The sequence below is a fragment of the Micromys minutus genome, assembly GCF_963924665.1.
Source record: "Micromys minutus genome assembly, chromosome: 30".
In the NCBI taxonomy this organism is placed as follows: Eukaryota; Metazoa; Chordata; class Mammalia; order Rodentia; family Muridae; genus Micromys; species Micromys minutus.
In genome coordinates this window covers 15,690,043-15,697,131 of record NC_137965.1, presented here as the reverse complement: position 1 = coordinate 15,697,131, position 7,089 = coordinate 15,690,043, and positions in this window count along the sequence as shown.

Genomic DNA, 7,089 nt, shown 5'->3' with positions numbered 1-7,089 from the left:
CTGCCTTTGCCAACCTGCAGTGCATTAGGTACAGACATAGGCGTAGCTGAGATTGTTCACCTGCTGTGTATGGTTTTATTTACATAGATAACTGGTTCGTATTTTTTCCTAGTCTGTTAATAAACAAACTGCCTCATTCCTTTGGGGTGAAGTGAACCCAAGCCATTTCCTAGATTCTATGTGAGTGACCATCTGAAAAGGAATTCATACACTTTGGTACAGCCTCTCTCTGGCTGGGCCAGTGGTTTTGATAGTCATTCTGTGAATTACTCTGTCTTAGGTTGAGCTTTGCCACAACCGAGTATAGAATCTGAGGTCAAGTCTGAGGAGCTGCCTGTTTCACTTCTAGTTTGTACACAGCCATCTTGGGGTGGGTGAAGGAAAGACAGGAGTAAGAGGAGAGATCAAGAGGGTTGGGGAGGAGAGGAGAGGGGAGGGGAGGGGAGAGGAGGGGAGAGGAGAGAAGAGAGAGCACATACTAACCTTATTACAAGGGTACTTTCAAAGGCTTTCTCTCCTCAAAGCCACCCCTTCTATTATGTTCCTAATGGGACTTAAGCCTTCCGTGTGGGAATTTTGGGAGAGAATGTGGCGGCATTCTATGTGTGTTGGTTTGAATATGCTTGGCACATGGAAAGTGGCACTGTTGGGTGGTGTGGCCTTGGAGGAAGTGAGTCACTGTGGATGGGCAATGCACACATACTTAGCAACTGGAAGAGGAACATTTCAACGTCTTTGTTTGACAAGTGGCTTGAAGAATACTCTAAACCTGACCTTTTCAACGTGGCTTCAAGGATGTGAAGGCCTCCCGTAATCAACCAGGCTCCTAAGAACCCAGCAGAGGTTTGGTGACCTACAGGGAGTTATAAATGAATTCTGTAACTTGATTTACAGTTTCTTAAAATTACCATTGTGCTTCCAGTTTTCACCTGTGCCCAGAGCTGACTCTGTGCCACAGTTCTCTATACCCAGACCCCTCTGGGAAAGAGCTGGTCCCCCAGAAGTGCTGACACACCCAAGAGCACAGGAGAGACCACTACTGCTGCTCTGGGGTACCCTCCTGGAGCCTTTAGGACACAGAAATCGAGAAGCAGTTTGGGACAGGATCCTTCAGGTTTCTGTCTGTGTCCTGTTCTCACCCTGTGCCACAGCTCTCTGTACACAGACCCTGCTGGGAGAGAACTGGTTCCCTAGTAGTGCAGACACACAGGCTTACAGAAGGGCAAAGCTACTGTCAGAATCAGCAAGATCACCTAACATCAGAAATAAACAGATGGCAAGAGGCAAGTCCAAGGATCTAAGCAACAGAAACCAAGGCCACTTGGCATCATCAGAACCCAGGCTCCTCACCATTAGCAAGTCCTGAATACCCCCAACACACTGGAAAAGCAAGATTCTGATTTAAAAATCAAAACTCATGATGATGTTAGAGGACTTTAAGAAGGTCATAAATGACTCCCTTAAAGAAGTATAGGATAACACAGGTAAACAGGGAGAAGCCCTTAAAGAGGAAACAACCAAACTGGTGAAAGAATTGAGCAAAACCATCCAGTATCTAAAAATGGAAATAGAAACAATGAAGAAATCACAAAGATAGACAAACCCGGAGACAGAAAACGTAGGAAAGAGATCAGGAGTCATAGACACAAGCATCACCAACAGAATACAAGAGATATAAGAGAGAATCTCAGGTGTAGAAGATATCATAGAAAACATTGACACAACAGTCAAAAAATGCAGAATGTAAAAAACTCCTAACCCAAAACACCCAGGAAATCCAGGACACATAGAGATGACACCCTTTACAATAGTCACAAATAATATAAAATATCTTGGGGTGACTAACCAAGCAAGTGAAAGATCAGAAGTATGGCAAGAACCTCAAGTCTCTGAAGAAAGAAATTGAAGATCTCAGAAGATGAAAAGCTCTCACATACTCATGAATTGACAGGATTACTATAGTAAAAATGGCCATCTTGCCAAAAGAAATCTACAGATTCAATGCAATCCCCATCAAAATTCCAACTTGATTCTTTATAGAGTTAGAAAGAGCAATTTCCAAATTCATTTGAAACAACAACAGCAACAGGATAGCAAAAAATATTCTTAACAATAAAAGAACTTCTGGGGGAATCACCATCCCTGACCTCAAGCAGTATTATAGAGCAATAGTGATTAAAAACTACATAGTATTGGTACAGAGACAGGAAAGTAGATCAATGGAATAGAATTGAAGATCCAGAAATGAACCCACACCTATGGTCACTTGATCTTTGACAAAGGAGCTAAAACTATCCAGTGGAAAAAAGACAACATTTTCAAGAAATGGTGCTGGTTCAATTGGCAGTCACCTTGTAGAATACAAATCAACCCACTCTTATCTCTTTGTACAAAGCTCAAGTCCAAGTGGATCAAAGACCTCCACATAAAACCAGATACACTGAATCTAATGGAAGAGAAAGTGGGGAAGAGCTTTGAACACATGGACACTAGGGAATATTTCCTGAAGAGAACACCAATGGCTTATTCTCTAAGATCAAGAATCAGCAAATGGGACCTCATAAAATTGCAAAGTTTCTATAAAGCAAAGGACAGTGTCATTAGGACAAAATGGCAACCAACAGAGTGGGAAAAGGTCTTTGCCAATCCTATATCAGATAGAGGGCTAATATTCAATATATACAAAGAACTCAAGAAGTTAGATTCAAGAGAATCAACCCTATTTAAAAAATGGGCTACAGAGCTAAACAAAGAATTCTCAGCTGAGGAATATCAAATGGCTGAGAAGCACCTAAAAAAAAATGCTCAACATCTTTAGTCATCTGGAAAATGCAAATCAAAACAACCCTGAGTTCTACCTCACACCAGTTAGATCAAAAATCTCAGGTGACAGCAGATGCTGGCGAGGGTGTGGAGAAAGAGGAACACTCCTCATTGTTGGTGGCATTGTAAACTGGTACAACCACTCTGGAAATCAGTCTGGCGGTTCCTCAGAAAACTGGACATAGTACTACCTGAGGACCCAACTATATCATTCCTGGGCATATACCAAAAGAAATTCTAACATATAACAAGGACACATGCTCCATCATAGAAGAAGGGGGTGGGAGATTGGATAGGGGGTTTATGGAAGGGAAACTGGGAAAGGGGATAACCTTTGAAATGTAAATAAAATACATCCTTTCCCTCCAAAAAAAAATTAAAAGAAAAAGAGAGATCTCTGAAAACAAACAAAAAAAAAAGTAAAAATAAATAAATAAATTACCATTATATTATCTGGAAAGTTCTCAGTTTTCATTTCACAGGGGTTCTATGTATTTGGTCTTAGAAGCATTTTTTAGAAGTGGGCTGATGTCACTGTGTGAAATTTAAGGTAAGCAAAGGGAAAATGATTATGTCATACTGAGGTTTGCCAGAGAGCCTTATTTTTCTCTAATTTCAGGCAGGGTGATCCATCCCAATTTCTGTCATTCTGTATCTCTCCATCCCTATAATGGTACATTTTCTGCTACATCCCTTCCCACATCATGACCAATGACCCACCTATTGTGAACAGAGATTAAATTCTGCCTGGAACTAACAAAACAATGCCATATACCCAACAGGCTGCAGCCTGTCCTGTAGCTTTTGAATTGAACCTCTGGGGTCCTCTGCGAATACGTGCACATGGTTTAGGTTTCCTGCGGTTTAGATTCAGGCTGTCAAGCCTGCACACATTCACGGCTCTGTTCCTGAAGTCCATCTTTTGAGTGGATCCTGTGTCCTTAGGCTGCTTTCTTATGACTGACACCGTGGATGAGATCATAACAAGTGATATGAGAAGGAAGTGGGTGCCAACCCTACATTCCTGCTTGTTGGTCTGGATGTTTTGAGGAATCCGGGCTTGTTTTTGAGGGAGCTGTCTCTCCTGAGCATCATGTTTCTTTGAAAAGTCGTAGAACTAAAATGATGAGGGAGATGATTCAAGAAGGAACCTTAAGGGTTTTTACAGAGTGAGGACAGACAGTAAGTCCTGACGTCTCTGGTGGTAAGAATCTCATCATCACCCCCAATTTCTCTTTTCCTCTCCTTCCTTCCCTCCCTCCCTCCCTCCCTCCCTCCCTCCCTCTACCCCCTCTCTTTCCCTCTCTCTCCCCCAGAGGCCCTGTCCAGAGCATTGTAAACAAGGATGTTCATGTGAGGGATAGATATGAAGAAGAAAAAACAGCAAGAGAAAAATAATTAAAAAAAAAGAATATTCTTCTACTGAGTAGACTTGATAAATAGGTTTATAATTTAACCTTGCTTTTGGGGGATGACAATGGTGTTTTACTTGAAGATATTTATTTGCCATTTTGACACATCTTTGTTGGGACATTTTTTGATGATTTAGGAAGCACCAGACTTTTAAAATTAAGTTTACTATAAAGCAACATTGCCCGTGAGGTAAGAAATGGTTCTCTTATAGTTTGGGAATGTCAGGCTCTGTGTAAGAGATGCATTCCATTTCCCAAGCAAGGCCGTACCAGGGTCAAAGAGGTAGGGCTTGGGGAATTAACATGGACGTAGAAAGCTTTGACTTCTGGAAATTGGCATCAAGGAACCAGAAATAGTTGAGGAATTAGCTTTTGGAGTCAGACAATCCATCTCATCCACTTTGGTCTTGAAGTAAGTTATTTCTGTCTTGTAGTTATCTATGATGCGGAATCTACTGCCCAGGCTTCCATTGGTCGAGCAAGAGCATGGAAGGGCCTCTCTCTAGAAGCCAACTCTTATCTTGCTGTAACAGCAGTGCTTTTTGTCACCTCATCCTCTGGTGAATGAAGCATTCAGGGCCAGCCAACAGGGAATTACTCACCATTTTGTCCATAAGCCACAAAATAATACCCTTGTCCACGGTCAGAGGCTGCCATGGAGTCTGTGGCTTGGCAGCATGGTTGCCACTGGTACATATCTTTGTCACTCAGATGCTTGGCTGAGTCAGAACTCAAGAAAGAATGACAGTCTATGATCGGACACCCTCTGAACACTGGAGTCCTGTTTGAACATGGGCTTGGCTTATCCTTAGTTTATCCCCCACCCCCAGTCCCAAATTCCTTAAGAAATTATAGATGAAAACACAGGAAATCTAAGCCTGGTTTCCAGCCCGAGAGACTAATTGCTTTTACTACCAATCTCTGTCTTAAAGGGGCACCCCAAATTTATTTTTTATAGGAATGATATGGAAGGCGAATGGGAAAAGAAACCATGGGGCCAATAAAGGATCTGAAGAATGGTTGTTGGTCTTGGTTCTTTGGTTTGCTGAGCTCTATGTGGTGCTCAAGAAGCTGGACCACCCCGATAGAATACTCAGAAGCTTAGCTAGTGCAGAACCTGGGCCCTTCTGTTGACTCCGGAAGGACTTTTGCAAATGATGACTTCCTGCAAATCATTAGTTGTTTTTTATTATTATTATTATTATTATTATTATTATTATTATTATTATTATTATTATTAGTTATCTGTGCCATTAGGCTAGGCAGGGTGTGGCTGTATTTTTTTATGGCAACTTTCCTGTCCCTTCATTTGTCCCCTTGACATGTGTCCCCTCATCTGTTAAGCAGAACCAGACGACTTGATGGGTATTGGGCCATGTTTCACTGGTACAATCCACAGTCTAAATGATGCAGCCTAATGCATTACAAAGGCCCCAAGACAATATTTTCTCCCAAGCATAACTCAAGCCTGTTCTTTGTTCTGTATTACTGGTACATTTTGTACGGATTGTCTCTATGGGCCCTTCACTTCCACTGGACCCCTGGTGAGGACCCCCTCAGGTCTGATTTTATCCGTTGTCCAGATCTGCTACTGTTAATCTCTACTAACCAGGAAGGGTAATGATGACATCATGCTAACCAGGGAGGGCAATGATGATGTCATGCTAACCAGGGAGGGCAATGATGACGTCATGCTACAACTTGCTTATGGGTATGCCAAGGATCCACAAGGGGCAGCTGACATTTAGATCAGAACTTAAAAAGGTCTTTAAAGATGGAATTGAAGCAAAGACCTTACTTCTGCTTTTACTCCCTGGGCACTTAAGTGAGCGAAGGAAGGTATAGACTAATAATGTTTGTAGTGTTGCATCTCACGTCAAAGCGTGACTCCTCTACCGTTTTCAGATTTCCCTCACGGAAGGAATGCCAAGGATGCTGAGCTCGCTGAGGAAGCATTCCAGTGCTTTGAATTGAACACACATAAACACCTTTAAAGGGAAACCAGCTGGTGTGTTTTCCTTAAGTCCTTGACCCAAGGTTTTTCAGAGTTACCCTTAATCTCCATCTTGAAGGAGGGTAATTTGGACGCAAGAAATACAAGTACACATAGAAACACTAAACTTGTGTGATAGCTCAGTGGGTAAAAGGCACTTGCTTCACAAACCTGACACCCTGGGGCTGAGTCTCAGAACCTCAGAACTCATATAAAAATGAGAAGAGAGTAAAAACTCCAAAAAGTTATCCTCTGGTCTCCCTCCCTCCCTCCCTCACTCCCTCCCTCCCTCCCTCCCTCCTTTCCTCCCTCCCTCCGTCCCTCTTTTCTCTCCCTCTCCCCCTCCTCTCTCTCTCTCTCTCTCTCTCTCTCTCTCTCTCTCTCTCTCTCTCTCTCTCTCTCTCTCTCTCTCTCTCTCTCTCTTCACACACACACACAGTTTGTTTTTTTTTTAAACCCTCTAAGCTTGTTATTTCTGTATGAAATATTTCTGTGAACTTTGACTCGGGCATATTGAGTGGTAGAACCACAGGGAAATGTTGTCACTTATACTTTGGCTATCACAAACTACAGCTATTAAAATTGTCCAAAAGTTAAGTTTTAATGTGCATCGGGCTGTACATAGTGCTACTTTGTGCTTAGAAGTAATCGAAAATTCTGCACTCTAAAAAGATAATACATACCAGAAGAGGTTCAGCTATGATGTAATCCAACAAAGAAAAAGGAAATTAAAAGGAAGACAATTAAACAGACGCATTCTCAAACAGCCTTGAAAGACGTTGATTATTGCTGGGACTCACGCTTAGCTGTTTTTTCCCAGTTAATACTTAGGAGTGTTATCAAAAGTGCTCTAGTAGAACT